The sequence below is a fragment of the Monodelphis domestica genome, chromosome 1 (genome assembly GCF_027887165.1).
Source record: "Monodelphis domestica isolate mMonDom1 chromosome 1, mMonDom1.pri, whole genome shotgun sequence".
Lineage (NCBI taxonomy): Eukaryota > Metazoa > Chordata > Mammalia > Didelphimorphia > Didelphidae > Monodelphis > Monodelphis domestica.
The window spans coordinates 8,262,728-8,278,329 of record NC_077227.1 but is presented as its reverse complement, the minus strand read 5'-3'; the positions used below and the strand labels follow the sequence as shown (position 1 = coordinate 8,278,329).

The 15,602-nt window shown below is 48.5% G+C and overlaps 1 protein-coding gene across 3 annotated transcripts in view; it reads right to left on the bottom strand.

The window, feature by feature from the left end:
• Window positions 1-15,594: 15,594 nt before the first annotated feature.
• Window positions 15,595-15,602, bottom strand: part of C1H10orf90 (chromosome 1 C10orf90 homolog) — a 299,367-nt gene continuing 299,359 nt past the window's right edge. For all 3 annotated transcript variants that reach the window (XM_007478239.3, XM_056795168.1, XM_056795165.1), the window contains exon 10: window positions 15,595-15,602. This exon is cut by the window's right edge and continues 366 nt beyond it. The gene's annotated coding sequence lies outside the window, so the exon portion shown is untranslated.

Genomic DNA, 15,602 nt, shown 5'->3' with positions numbered 1-15,602 from the left:
CAGCGATGGAATTACACCGAGGGTGGAGGTAACAGAGCGGTTACCAGAGCCCTGGGTTCTCATAACAAGATAAAATGAAGATTGAAGGCAGTACTTCCCTTGTCTCATAAAAGAATTGGAATAATGAGGTGTACCTTCCAGCGTGATATGCTTCTGAAACGTGGTATGTGAGTTTCTCTGGGGTTTGTCAACATCGGCCAAAACTAGGGCTGTCTCGACACATATTTGAGAAAGGCTGACAAAGAGCTCTTTATTCTACCCATCCCTCATTCACTTCTCATGTAATAATGGGCATCAAAGGCTTTTGGTTTGCTGTCATACCTTTTTCCTAGACTGGAAGCTCCATGAAGGCAGGCACTAAGATGAGTGCATTGCTTGGTATAACCAGTGCTTTCATATTATTTATAGATTTTTGGAAGGGAGGAAGGCATCTAGATGCACAATTTCATTGCCTTAAGGAACTCTCAAAGTGGAGATTTCCTCACAATGACTGAGTTGCCTAGCTGGGCTCCACCTTATCTTAGGGAGGTACCTCAGACACTAGAAGGTTAAGTAATTTCCCCATAGTCACACAGTAGGTGTACGTCCATGGCTAGACTCAGACCTAGGTCTTCCTGACTTCAGAGTTTACCCTCTCACAGCATTTCATGCTGCTCCTTATATCATCAAACTATTATTTGTCTCCAGACAACATTTTTAAAGTATCTATATGAGGAGTAGGAATGGCACTTTCATGGGGATGAGTGGCAGGAGATGAGTTCTTCTGTAAGTCAAGACATCCACCGCAATGAGCTGTGCATTCTTGAGCATACAACTTCCTGGAGAATCTCTGTGCTGCTTTCAGATCTGGTGGGGACATCTTCCATTTTGAATTCTGCCCTTTAGCTTCAGCTACTAATTCCAGGCTGCCACCATGATAGAGCACTTGGGTCTTCTTGCTCATTGCACTGGAATTCTGATAGTGCTTTTTTCCCCACTTATCTCAAGAATAAATATCTCTTCAATAATGCATGATATCCATAGACAGTCTACAAGTGTATTGTGTGGCTCATGTCTTCAATAACACATTTTTATGTTAAGTAAATATTTTATAGGTTATAAATTATAGACATGTTTAGGGGAACATAAATATTTTAGAGATAGTGGAGGAGCTGACAAGTTTGGAATTTCCTTTTTACATTGTAATGTAGTTATGCCTGAGTTTGACCAATCATGTGCAAGCAGTTCTTCTGGTCAAGCTCATGGTGTGGTATTATGGGAGACTTCAGAAATTCACAATTTTGGTTCTCCTTTATGTGCCTGAGTCAAAGTCCAAGTACATGCTTATGTCTGTGTCTATATCTATGTCTGTATCTATGTTCATATCTGTGTCCAGGTCCGTGCCCCATTTAAGTCAATGTTCATGTTCATGTCCATGCTGATGTTTATGCTCATGTCCTTTTCTTGGCAATGGGGCTTTCCTTTCTTACCTACCATTTCCCCCAAAACCACCATTTTGAATTCCAACAATGATGGAGCATCCACCTTGAGAAGTCAAACAAGGACGCATAAACAAGTCCATATGGCAAGAAAGTAGATCAGAAACAAATGTAAGAAACAGCTAACAAGGTCCAGATGGAACCAAAAAAAGCAATTAATCCTAGATGGCTGGTGATGCTGCTCCTTAATTCTTCCTAATTATGCACTGCCTGACAGATCAATGACTAAGGGGGATCCCTAAGCAAATTTTCTTCATAGTTATGCTTGCTTTTCCTCTATGATACAAAGGAATAGTCTCCAATAGGTCAGTTAGGACCAACCAGTAGATCTCAAAGCTTCATTTCATTGAATTATGGAATTTGAGAGCTGGAAGTGACTTAAGAAGTCATCTTGTCCAATGAATACAGCAAAGGAATCTCCACTGAAACACAGATCACAAGTGATCATCCAGCCTCTGCCTGAAGACTTGTAAGGAAAGAGAACCTGCTGCCTCTCAAGACAGCATCACACTGTTCTCGGACAGATCTAATTGTTGGGAAATTTCTTCTGGTATGCTGTTGGGGGCCAAATAGAACAAATATAATCCTTACGCCACTCACAATCCTTCAAATGCCAATGTCCAACGGCAGCAATAATGAATTTCTTTCTTTTCCAAGTGAAATATGCCCAGTTTTTTTCAAAAGATGCTCATCTGACATCTGTTCAAGGTTCTTTCCCTTCTTGGTTGTTTTCCTCATTGTTGTCATTCCTCCAGATGATTACGGTCCTTTCTTAACAGTGTTGCCCAGGACTGAATCCTGGACCCTACACGTGTTTGGATAGTGAGACTATCCTTTTGTTCTTCCAGCAGGCTAGATTTCTTCTCCTATAGACTAGGCTACATGAGCTTTGCTACTACATGACACTGGTGACTCTTGTTGAGTTTGCAGTCCAACAACCCTCCCCCCAAACTTTTCTTCTGAAAACAAATGCTATGCTCTGCTTCTCTCTCTGGTAATTCGAAAGTTGATTTTTAATTTTTGTTGGCATATAAGTGTGACTTTACATTTGTTTCTATTGAATTTCATCTTTTGACCAGTTCTCACAAGTTATTTGGTAGCTTTCCTAGTTGATTGTAACCACCATGATCCCAATCTGTAGATTTGGGGCATTCTTAAGGGAGAGAAGAGTATCATCCCCACTTGGGCTTCTCATTAAACTGAGGTGCTCTAGTCTGGGGTGGCAGAGTGGATAGATTGTTGGACCCGGGCTCAGAAAATTCAAGGTTCCAATCCCAGTTCAAATAGAACATGTTCAACCATGGACAAGCCGCAGCCTATCAGAGCTTTGATTGCTTCACTTCTAGAAGGAGGTTTGACTAAATGACACCTATGTCACTTCCAGGTTGAAATCTGTGACTTGGCCTCCCTTCACAACAGCTGATCCTCTTAAGTCTCCAGAAAAATGGAAAAATCTTTCCTTCTGACCAGTATTAGTACCTAAGGATCTGTCTCGGGATGACTCAGATTAATGTGAAGTTGAGTGGCCAAGGGAGCCCGAGAAAGTAATTCCACTGATAGGACGGAGGACATGGAATTTAGAATGAACTCTGCCCTTCTCTTCCTTTCATGGGCCATGTAGGAGAGAAGTCTTAAATCAAGCAATGATTGGTTGGTCCCATTTTGAGTAGAGCCTCTTTGCAATATGTCCCTGGAAGAGCAATGGAAGAAGGGTATAGCCAATGGAATAGGGAGCACTCAAGCTCTGAGATTTCCAAGATGCTGCCATACCCCCTGAACTAGCAAAAGAATTCAGCACCAAGATAGGTTGGACAATGGCTAGAGAGATGGGTCAACTATGTCAGGAAAAATGGAATTCAAATCCATCCTTAATCATTTGTGAGCTGTGTGACCCTGACTAAGTCACTTAGATGCTGTCTGCCTCAGTTTCCTCAACTGTATACTGGAGATCATAGTACCTACTTCTCAGGGTGATTGTGAATATCAAATGAGATAATGTTGATAAGATGCTTTAGCACAATGAAAGTTACATATTAGGCACTCAATAAATAATTGTATCATTCCACCCTTATACCAATTATTCATCTGCTCAGTATGAAATCCTTTTAGTCTTGCCTCAATTGCCAAGGAGCATTCAAAGAAAAGGCTAGGAATTGTCCCTGGTCTTTAAACTTAACTGAGTGGATCAGTTTCTCTTTCATGCTATTTAAGACCTCCAAAGGCCCTTTGGGATGTGTCCCAAAGGTAGCATGGGGTGAGCAAGCAGACCAGCACCAAGTATTGGTATCCCAGGCATATCTTCTAAGAAAATTTTTCACTTGGAGACACACATTAAACTGTGTCTTTGTCCCTTTGATACCAGAAAACTCAAGGGTTGCCATCATCATGTGCCAGAGCTAGATGCCAGAAGAGAGAGACAAAGAGGACCCCAGCCAGGCCCTTTCCAAATCCTCTGGTCAGGGTCCATAGCTTCCATGGACACGGGCCTCCTTGTGGCTCTACGGGAGAGGCTCAAAGGCAACATATCCAGGACTCTGCCAGGAATCAAAGCCAAACTTTTGGGTCTGTGCTTACCAACCGCATCTTCTTTCTGCCATTTAGTCTGCTCTTATCTTAGCTGGTCCCTCCCAGTCTCCACCATCTTTCAAAGAATTCTGACAGCCATGATCTTCCCGCTCATTCAGTACCCAAGCCTGTTGGGTTCACTGAGGCTTGGCTCCCTGAATCCTCGAGAGCAGCTGCACCCTCTCTGACCTTTCGTTGTGGTTTTGCCATTTTTCAGTCATGTCCGACTCTTCGGGACCCTGTTGGGCACTTCCTGGGCAGACACTAGAGCAGTTGGCCATTTCCTTCTCAAGCTCATTTTGCAGATGAAGAAATGAACACAAAAAGGGTTAAGTGAGTTCACACAGCTAAGACACGAAAGTGGTTTGCCATTTCCTTCTCCAGCTCATTTTACTGATGTGGAAACTGAGGCAAACAGGGTGAAATAACTTGCCCAGGATCACACCATTGGTAAGAGTCTGAGGCCAGATTTGAGCCCAGGAAGATTTCAGGTGCAGCACTCTGGATACACTGTGCCATCGAGCTGCCTCTTACATCTCCTCAATTAACTTGGGTATCTGCTCTCTGGAAGACATTTTTAATCTCTGCTTTCCAGCAGGACTTTGCTCCTAGGGAGAGGAAATGGCCACTGAGCCACTCTGTCTTAGATCATAAGAGCGAGAGCTGCCATGGAGTTCTGGAGCCACCAAGTCCAACCCTTTCATTTTATAAATGGGGGAAACAAGGCCTAGAAAGGAAGATGAAGCGACTTGCATGGACTCCTGTGGCTCCCGCGAGATCTCCAGCTATGAAGGGCCAAGGCAGCCCGTGAGCACTGATTTTCCCCACTTCCAGCCCAGGGACGATCCTCTCATTCTTGCTGCCTCATTTACACCAAGCAGTGGCTCCGTCTCCTCCTGGTCCTCCATCCTTCCCAAGTAAAGTCCATCCCGCAGAAGGAGCCCCACGTTTGTGGCCCTCAGTGCTTCCTTCTGGGCTTCGCTGAGTCCTGAGCATCCCCCCCCCCCCCCGAAGCTAGTTTTCCAGGACCATTCCAGGTCTTTCCTTCCCTCTCCATTCTGTGTCCTTGGTTGGTGGATCAGTTTGGAGACTAGAGTTTCCATGGAGGCCATCAGCCAGCCGATGATGGCAGGAGCACCAGGCCTTGCTTTGGGATGCTTTAAATCCCATGAGGGAAGGTTTGATGAGGGGGAAAGAGGAGGGGGAAGCACTCCGTTCAGATCCCGTCCCTTGAGAGGCAGGGTCACAGCCCATCTCCATAACTGGGCCACTGGGAGTTGGGGAGGGCCGGGCCTTGGGTGAGGTCATCCTCCATCACTCATTTCAGAGAGAGGATGTGGGATCGATGATGACCCAGCAATGGGGGCATGGCCTGGGCCTGGGACCCAGGTGGTGTCACCAGCTCATTACTCCTCCTAGCTCAGTTTGCACGCGCTTGCACAGGCGTATCGAGGGGTTACTCAGTGGAAGGGGGCCAGAGATGGTATATAATATGGCGTAGGGGGAAGGACATGGGACTGGGAGGCAGAGGACCTAGAAGAAAGCTTTACCTGCTGCCTGTGAGGAATCCAGGTGCAGGACATAGAGCGTTGAGCTTGTGAGTTCCAATCCAGCTTCAGGCACTTACTGGCTACACGATGCTGGACAAGGCACTTAACCTTTGTCTACCTCGGTTTCCTTGACTGTAAAATGGGGCAATAATAGTACCTACCTTGCAAGGTTGTTGTTAGAGTCAAAGGAGATAATATGTTACAGCATTTAGCACAGGGAGTCACATGGTAGAATATGAATAAATGCTTATTCCTTCCCTCTCTGCCTGTAAGACCTGTGGCAAGTGACTTACCCTCACTGGGCCTCAGTTTCCTCATCTGTAAACTGAGGATTTTATAGTCAGTTCTGGAGGTGATAGGGAACCACCGGAGTTCTTAAAGTAGATGATTGGCATAGTCAGATTTGGAATTTAGGAAGATCAATTTGACAACTCAGTGGAAATTATACTGAGTGGGGAAAGCCTGGAGGCAGGAGTTATTGTAGTAGTCTAGGCATGAAGCCTTAAGAACCTGAGCCAGAGTGGTGGCAGCATCAAAAGAGAGAAGAGAGAACCAGCACTGATACAGAGGCTGAGAGCCCAAGGACTCCAGGATGACACCAAGATGGCGAGCCTGGGGGCCTGGGAGGTGGTGGTGTCCTCAACAGTGATCGGGGAGGGTTTGGGAAGGAAGTCAATGAGTTCAATTTAGACATGCTGAGTTTAAGATAGACACAGGACAAAACATGTATGTTATCCTATTCATGGGCAGCTGCGTGGTGCAGTGGATGGAGCCCTAGACCTAGAGTCAGAAAGATCCATTTTCCTGAGTTCAAATCTAGCCTCAGACACTTCCTGGCTCTGTGACCCTGGGAAAGTCATTTGCCTTGTTTGCCTCAGTTTCCTCATCTGTCAAGTGAGCTGGAGAAAGAAGGAAAAGGTCAGCTACTCTAGTATCAGTGCCAAGAAGACCTCATAGGCAGTATTGGTGCACTGTGGTCTACAGGGTCACATAGACTAGGATGTGACTGAACAATAACAAGCACCACCATGCCCGGCCTCCATCGTCTCATAGACAAGGAACCCGAGGTCCAGGAGATAGTGGAGGAGCTGTGCCAGTGCTCAGGGGTTTCTCATCAGTTTGTCCTGTGCCACTAAATGTTCTGAGCTTTTTAGAATGTCTGAATATAAGCCGAGGAAGAACTGGGCTAGAGTAACCAGATCCATGGCCCAGGGCCCTGACACCAAGGGGTGGCCCACCTCCCACTTGTACCCCAAACCCTGCTCTGGCTCCCTCTCTGGCTCTCCTTCCCCAGAGCCCCTAGCTCAATTCCTGGGGCCATTCCTGTCTGCAGACCTGCCCCGCTGGTTTTGAGAATCCTCAGGAGAGGTCTGAAGCTCCGTCTTCTTCATCAGCCACTAATTAAACTTCTTGGCTGGACACCCTCCCCTTCCTCCTTCCCGCCCAGCACTCCTGAGGAAAGGCCTCACCAGGCAGCCTTGGCTCCACCGTTGGAAGCCTGAGCCGCCGGCCCTGCGCTTCCTCCTTGCCAAGGTCCTCGTTAGCAGGGTGTGGACCAGCTTAGTCATCAGCAGTGAGCATGCCACACACAATGAGAACGCCTGGCCTCAGCTGAAATCAGAACCCAAAGGTTCTTTCTGTCACTATCATCAAATCTAGAGCAGACAAAACCCCACACGGCAACCATAGCTGTCCGCTCGCCATGGCGGCATCTGGTGGTAACGTGCCTTCCTTCCCTCATGCCCAGCACCCACTGAAAGGGCGCCTCTCCATCGTGGGCAGTGAGCGTGCCTGTGGCGAAGAGTGGCCTGGATCCTCTGCCCCTCGTCCTTCCCTGGTGCCCAGCACCCACTGAAAGGGCGCCTCTCCATTTTGGGCAGTGAGGGTGGCAAAGAGTGGCCTGGATCCTCTGCCCCTTGTCCTTCCCTTGTGCCCAGCACCCACTGAAAGGGCGCCTCTCCATCGTGGGCAGTGAGCGTGCCTGTGGCGAAGAGTGGCCTGGATCCTCTGCCCCTCGTCCTTCCCTGGTGCCCAGCACCCACTGAAAGGGCGCCTCTCCATTTTGGGCAGTGAGGGTGGCAAAGAGTGGCCTGGATCCTCTGCCCCTTGTCCTTCCCTTGTGCCCAGCACCCACTGAAAGGGCGCCTCTCCATCGTGGGCAGTGAGCGTGCCTGTGGCGAAGAGTGGCCTGGATCCTCTGCCCCTCGTCCTTCCCTGGTGCCCAGCACCCACTGAAAGGGCGCCTCTCCATTGTGGGCAGTGAGGGTGGCAAAGAGTGGCCTGGATCCTCTGCCCCTTGTCCTTCCCTTGTGCCCAGCACCCACTGAAAGGGCGCCTCTCCATCGTGGGCAGTGAGCGTGCCTGTGGCGAAGAGTGGCCTGGATCCTCTGCCCCTCGTCCTTCCCTGGTGCCCAGCACCCACTGAAAGGGCGCCTCTCCATTGTGGGCAGTGAGGGTGGCAAAGAGTGGCCTGGATCCTCTGTCCCTCGTCCTTCCCTCGTGCCCAGCACCCGCTGAAAGGGCGCCTCTCCATTGTGGGCAGTGAGGGTGGCAAAGAGTGGCCTGGATCCTCTGCCCTTTGTCCTTCCCTCATGCCCAGGACCCACTGAAAGGGCATCTATCCATTATGGGCAGTGAGGGTGCCTGTGGCGAAGAGTGGCCTGGATCCTCTGCTCCTGAGCCTCGGACCAGCATCATTGGGCAGGTGAGGCCCAAGGAGCTCCATGAGCTTTGATGGAAGCATCCACTTTGTCCAGACCGAGTCAGAGGAACCAACTTCTCCCAGGGTCACGGCTTTTTCTTTTAAACTCTCAGTGCTGTTGCATAAAAGCACCGGCTTAATGCCTCAATTGCTCCCAGGGCTCTTCCTTTATTAGCCAGAGCTACAAGGAGCAGTTTGCATACCCAGAGAAGGTGGGCGTGCATCCTCCGCTGCCCCCTGGGGTGTCCCTGGTAGGAGCGCTCTGGGCAGAGCTCACCTGGGTACGGCCGCTGGGCGAAGGAGCGTTCACTAGCCGGTAGCTTCCCTTTTCAAATTAATGATCCTTCATGGTCATTGTAGGAATTTGCCGTGCTTGACTGTCCACATTGGTAACGGGTTTTGTTTTTCTTGCTTTGTCAGTGGGGGCGGGGGGGGGGGGTGGAGTGAGGAAGAGGATACAGACCTGAGAAGAGAATTGAATTTAAAGAAATAAAATGAAATCATCCCTGCTAGCTAACGAGGTGCTGAGTTCCGTCTCGGGCTTTCTGAGGGATGTAACTCGGCGCGAGCAGCCTATGCAACATTAGCATCTAGGACAAAACTCCGATTCCCCAGCCTCAGTTACAGCAATGACACCCACGCTCGTCCCCACTGGTCAGCTTGGAATGTAGAACAATGTCTCTGCCTGGCTTGGAAGGCGAGACAAGCTTCCTCCCTGCAGCATCCTCAACAATTGGCTAGAATCCAGTTCACAAAGGTGGAGAATGGGCTCCCTCATGCTGGACGCCTTGTAGCCTGTTTGTTGTCTAGTGGGAGGCCTCGGGAATATCCAGGAAAGCAGAAGGGAATCTCGAGATCTTCTCTGACAAAGCAGAACATCTCTTGGGGTTTGGCCTTCATTTCCTGGGAGGACCAGGGCTATCGTGGGGCAACACTTTGGCCTGTGTGTGGATGGGGTTTAAGTGAGCTGGGAGAGCACAGTCATCGGCTTCCCCTCTCTTCCAGAGCCCTAGAAATTCAGTGGCAAGACTAAAATCCAGACTGTCTCTGAGAGATCATTGTGGAACTCCCGTCCACGTACGTGTGAGGGGTGGAGACCTCCACAGCCACGGAGGCCAAGACAAAGGAGCAGGTTCTGGGAGGGAAAGGAGGACATCCAAGGCCACCTACCACATTAGTCGTGGCCACCACCACAGGGCTTGAAGCCAACCAGCAAACGAGGCAGAAGCACACACTAGAAACGCAAACAGAATGGCTGTCAGATTTCCTTTTGCCCCTTTACTGCCATCCCTCCTCTCCCTGGATCATCCCGTTACCTTTTCCCCACAAAGCCCACGAAGGGGATGAATGAAATGTGGCCAGTGGGTGAGGGAGGACCAAAGACAGAAACGAGATAGTCTCTGCCTTCAGGGAGCTTCCATTCTTTGGGCGGAAACTCTACAGAGTGGAGGGGGACCTTGAGGAAGAAGTTTGGGTTTGCAATGCCCCGGGGCTGGTACATGGAGATCTCAGTGCAGCTGACTGACACATTCCTTTTAGAAGCAATGGTGGTGGCACCGATTTCTTTACTGTGCTGAGAACAATGTGGAAAGTGGGGAAGGGGGTGGTTATAGGGCAGGGCAGGGCAGAGTGGGCGGCTAGGTGGTTTGGGAAGCGTGTCCTGGGCCTCGCTAAATATAGTGGCCTGGATTCTTGCCTAGTATGATTCATCAAGCAGGACAGCTCAGCCCAGAGGGATGAGCCAAAGCTGAGAGGGTTCACTCCCAGGGACGATTGCGTGTTCTCTGGAGGTCAGGCCCGGCACGGGTAGTTCCAAGCAGAGTGAAGGGGCATCGGTGAAGCGGACGGCAAGATGCTTGGGCTAGATGATTATCTGGGATGGATCTTCTTACTAGACCCCTAACTGAATAGAAAGGGGACCGAGCTGGGTTCAGACTTGAGCCACAATATGGAACCAGTAACGATTCCCTCCATTCCCTCTGTGCCCATTAAGCCACACTATCGTTATTTAATTATGTGAGCAGCCCCTCCATTGCCCAGACACCACCTTCCCTTTATCTGTGAGCAGGAGACGCGATTCTTCTCCAGCCTCGCTTCTTCCAAGGCCTCTACTTGGATGGTCACGAAAAGATCGACAGAGCACGAGTGAGCATAAACCCAACAGACCAGCTCCACGTCTAAGCATGGAATGACAGAAGCGTCTGGTCACGGATGCAGATGGAGTTGGTCAATGGATATTTGGATGCTCGAGGTGACCAGGAGAGCTTTGGGCCTCGAACCCAGGAGAGTAGACAGCGATGACTTCTCTAGGGGCAGCTTCCTGTTTGGCAGTCGGTCTCAGGGCTCTGCTAATATTCTCTTTCCCTGCCTGGCCTTTCATACGTCTAATGAGCTTTCGTGTGCCTTTCAGGCACAGTCACTCCCTCTTGGCATTCCCTCTCCTTCCCACCTTGGCTCCTTGGTCCACTGCATTCTCAGGCCGTTGGTCAGCTTTAACGGTCAACTGCAACTGTCGGAGGCCCAAGCCATTTCCTCTTGCCTCCATCCCGACCAGTGTGGCAATGGGAATGTCTCAACTCTTAACCAATGGGATTGCCTCCAACCACTTTTGAACCCCTGGCTCTTTCACAAAGACTATTTTGACATCTGAGTAAGGAAGCATGTGCTGACTCAGGCTCTGGGAGCGCAGAGCTTCCAGGAAGTTTGGTTGGCAGAAGATGCTGGCTGGGAAAGCCAATTGTTTTTTCCATTATCCCATTACCAACTGGTGGAAAGGACAAATAACCAAATTAGGAATTTCTCTTACAAAGTGAAGCCACCGAGAGGCACAACACAGCAGCCCCACATTGCTACAGCTTGTCCATCTCAAGCTCAGCCAATGGCCGCGCCCGCCCGCCCGCCCATCACTGGTCGTTTTTAACGAATGCTCAGGAAAGACGGCCTCTGGCTATCTCCATTGGCCGACGGACGTTCTGGTCACTTGGCGTTTGACCAATTAAAACCATCTTTTTAGCTGCCATGATGATGGGTCGGGCATGAGAACAGGTAGCCGGACCAAAGTGAACAACGCAGCATGTTTCACCTACAGACAAAGCCATTTTGCAAGGGAAAGCAGGCTGCTACTGGGGGAGGCATTTGGTCTGGGCTTTGGATCACTGAGGGATTCATGGAAATGGCGGTCAGGATGAGGAATATTGCAGACCTGGGAGAAGCCCTGAGGCTGGAGATGAGCTCCTGAGTCCCCCAAGAGCTCACGTTGGCTCCCCAGAAGTCACTTGGGTGCCTGATTCCAGAATCACATCATCAAAGGCTTAGAACTGGAAAGGACCCTAGAGACCATGCAAGTCCAATGCCTGCATTTTACAGGTGAGGAGACTGAGATTTAGAGCAGTTAAAGGACTTGCCTAAGGTCTCTTGAGTAACGTGTAGCAGACTGTAAATCCAGTGTCCTTTCTACTGCATCTAGCAGTCTCCCTAACAGGAAAAAAGCTTGTTTTGAGATCTTGGAGTAGAGGCTCATAGGACTCTGCCCCTTATTCTAAGCCTCAATTTCCTTCTCTGTAAAATGAGTTGGACAGGTTGGTCTCTATGACCCCTTCAAATTCTAATGTTATATGATTCTGTGACATTGCTGGAAAGGCAACAAAAGTCATCTAATCCAACTCATTGATTGTGTAGATGAGAAGTCTGAGGTTCCCAAATGGCAGTGACTTGAACAAGGACACACAGCTAGCAAGTTACAAATCAGAGCTCAAATCCAAGTCCTTTTACTCTAAGTCTAACTGTTCTTTCTGTCGGAAACTAACAGGTGTGACTTAAACATATTATTCACTTTCCACGTTTGATTAAGATGAATAGAAAATTGGACTTAACGCTGCCCGTTCTCCAAGCCTTTCCTGGCCAGCAGGAACCTAGCTTCTTCGAAGGAGAGGCACCCTGCCAAAGCTGAGGCCAGGTGGGCAGGCTCACACTTTCCCCCGTTTGTTTGATTTCAGGACAAAGCCCGCCTTCACAAGAAGAGCCGTGAGATGATGATCAGACCTGCTTACTGGCTTGCTAATAGTCTCTTCTTAGCATTACGAACACAAAACCAGAAGGACAAACCTACTTTCCTTTCCCACAGGTTTTTGAGGGGCCAGAGCTGTGGAATTGATGCCTCAAAGCAACATTGCCCATTTCTCATCTTTTTTCCTCTCTGCCTCAGGCATCTCAGCTAAGGTCCTTGGAAAGTTCCCTCAGATTTCCTTCTGAGGTTGCCATGTGCTTTCTTCTGTGCTATCCCCCCTCCCATTCTTCAGATGAAATTGTATTTATTTCAAAAGAAGTCCGTGTTCTCTCCACTCACCATCCACTGGAGGAAAAGAAAAACAAAACCCTTGTCACAAAATAATAGCCTTGTCGCGGCTGAGCAAAACAAAGTCCCATGTGGAAGGCCGACCATTCTTCAACACCGGTGGGTGTGTTTCTAAAGAAAGTGGTTAGGCTAGAGCTGGGATATCTGAGCACTTCCCCAAATGCAGGACAGAGTCCTGAGGCTGGCCTGTTAGTGGGCAGCACTCCATGATTTTCAAAGAGGGAGGAGAAAGACTAGAAAGCCAATGGCCACTGAAAAAGAACAGACTTCACTTACTCTCAAGGACACCATACTGCCTCAAGCTCCATGTTTGGAATTTGGCCTTTGCCTTCTATGGAAAGGAAATTTCATGAAGGCAGGCAGGGATGGTTTGGGTTTTGGTCTTGAATGCCTCCTTCAGCACCTCTGGCATTCATGAATGTTAACTGAGTAGAACTAAAGAGAAGGTGCTCCTTCCCTCACCATCAGTGGCTGTGTCTTACCATTCTGTCTCCAGGATCTCTCTTTCTGAAATATGGTGCCACTCACCTGCCCATTCTAGCCTCATCTCCAATGACTTCTGATCCTTTAGCTTCAGTGAAAATAAATCAACCAATAAGTCAGTCAATAAACACTTTCCCCCCATGTTTCAGGCACTATGAGCTATTATTGACTCTTGCTTTCCCCACTGACCCTCTAAACCAGCCCTTTGCCTTCCTCATGCTGCTGCATCCTACATGTGGAGCCCCTTTTCTACTTGTTCAGTTCCTTCCCATCCATTAGTGTCCAACTGGACTGCTTACCCTTCTACTTCTTCTAGGAGGCCTTCTGTGAGCTTCCATCAGTAAGGGTGCTTCCCCAAATTGTGATATCTGCTGGTGATGGAATACTATTGTGCCCAAAGGAATAATGAACTGGAGGGATTCCATGTGAACTGGAAAGACCTCCATGAACTGACGCAGAGTGAAAAGAGCAGAACCAGGAGAACATTGTACACAGAGACTGATACATTATAGCACAATTGAATGTAACTGATTTCTCTACTAGCAGCAATGCAATGACCCAGGACAATCCAGAGGAATTTATGAGAAAGAATGTATCCACATCCAGAGAAAGAACTGTGGGAGCAGAAAAACAACTACTCAATCACATGGGTCAATGGGGATATGATTGGGGTTATAGACCCTAAGTGATCACCCAGTGCAAACATCAATAATATGGAGATAGGTCTTGATCAATGACACATGTAAAACCCAGTGGAATTGCTTGTCAGCTATGGGAAGGAAAGAACATGATTCTTGTAATCAAGGAAAATGTTCAAAATTGACTAAATAAAATTAAAAAAAAAATAAGTGTTTCCCTCCAGAACTTTGTTTTATGCCAACTTATGTGTTTATTGTAGCTACCTCCACTCAGTTCCTCTGGGATTTCTCTCTGTGGTGCAGAAGGGGTCCCCTGTCTTTGAAGGCTGTGCCAGGGAAATATTTACAAGACTTACTTCCTACTAAACTGGAAAGTTTCTAAGTAAAATGCCCAGTGATGGGGCCTGTGGCTGCCTGGCACGAGTTTGAAGAAGTCCTTCACAAGATCAGCCAGAAGACAATAGCTTTGAGATAATAATGATTCATGAAACCATCCATGGTGGCATGTATCTAAGGCCTGAGAGAGCTGCTGGAGGAGGGAGTACAGTACTCAGTCCACCCATCTTTCCAGTATGCCCCTGTGCCACTGTAAGCTTCTCCTGGGCAGGGATACAATCTTCTCTAAATCTCCCTCCACCCTTCCTTCCTCTGTTTCTCTTTCTACCTCACCTCAGCTAAGGTCTTCACTGATTGGCTGGCACTTGTGTGTAGGAGGTGCTGGCATTTATCCTTTTCTGGGTACATGTTTTTCCCCAGCTGTAAACTTAATTGGGGCAGACATTCTTTCATTGTGGTCTTTGCATCCCATCTCCAGTGACTAGCACCCATCAGACCTGTTATAAAGTGGCATCGAATTACGTCGTGTTGCACCCCATTCTTTCTTGGAGGTTCTGGCCTGCTGCATCTTTGGAAAGCCGGTGAAGTGAGCATCACCCTTTGCAGCATTCTCAATAGAGAAGAATCAGAGAATCTCCGAATCAAAGACTGGGAGGCAGGGGAAAGGGACCTTCCATGACAGGCCATCTACTCCAACTCCCTCATCCTGAAGATGAGAAAACTGAATCTCCAAGAGGGAAAGTAGGTTTTCCAAGCTCAGAGTCAGGAATGGCCAGGCTAAGACAGACATACTGGATCTTTTGAGTCCCAATTCAGTGCTTCCTCTCCAGCTCCATCCTCCCCTAAGAATCAGCAGCAGAAGGAAGGAATGGAGAACGTCATTCTGGGAGCTGTTCGGAAGACCTGGGCAAATTCTGTGCGGTGGAGGATGGAAGCTTCTGTTGTAATCAGAGAAACCCCCCCACAGACATGGAGACTTTTAAAATAATATTTATTTCCATTTTGTCATAAAAACTAGTTTCCCTTTTTGTAACTTCCACAACAGACGTGCATAAATAATGGAGAGTGTCAACGTCCACAAGGACAGTATTACAATTTTGTCAGTACCTTTTTTGAATAAGAGATTTGGGGGTAGAAACACGGGACGCGCCCGGCTGCACACGGCCTATTTCTGTACACAGATCTTCTGCCAAAATAGATACGTGGCCCAACTAAGGTGTGTCGTCATGGCAGAGGGGAACGATAAGGCACAGGGACCCTAGTATGGCCAATGAAACGTTACCTCTGGGGCACCCTCCTCCCCCGACTAGATTGGGCTGCTCCCTGGGGCCATGTGAGCCCACCTTGACAAATTCTGCTGCTGCCATTCTGTAATCAGGCTGTGAGGAACAGTTCTGAGACATGGTGGGGAGGCGGAGGCGGGCACGGATCTAGGAAAGGACAACTTTAGCCGCTACGAACTTAATGAAAATAACTCAGACAAAAAAAGTCAAGACC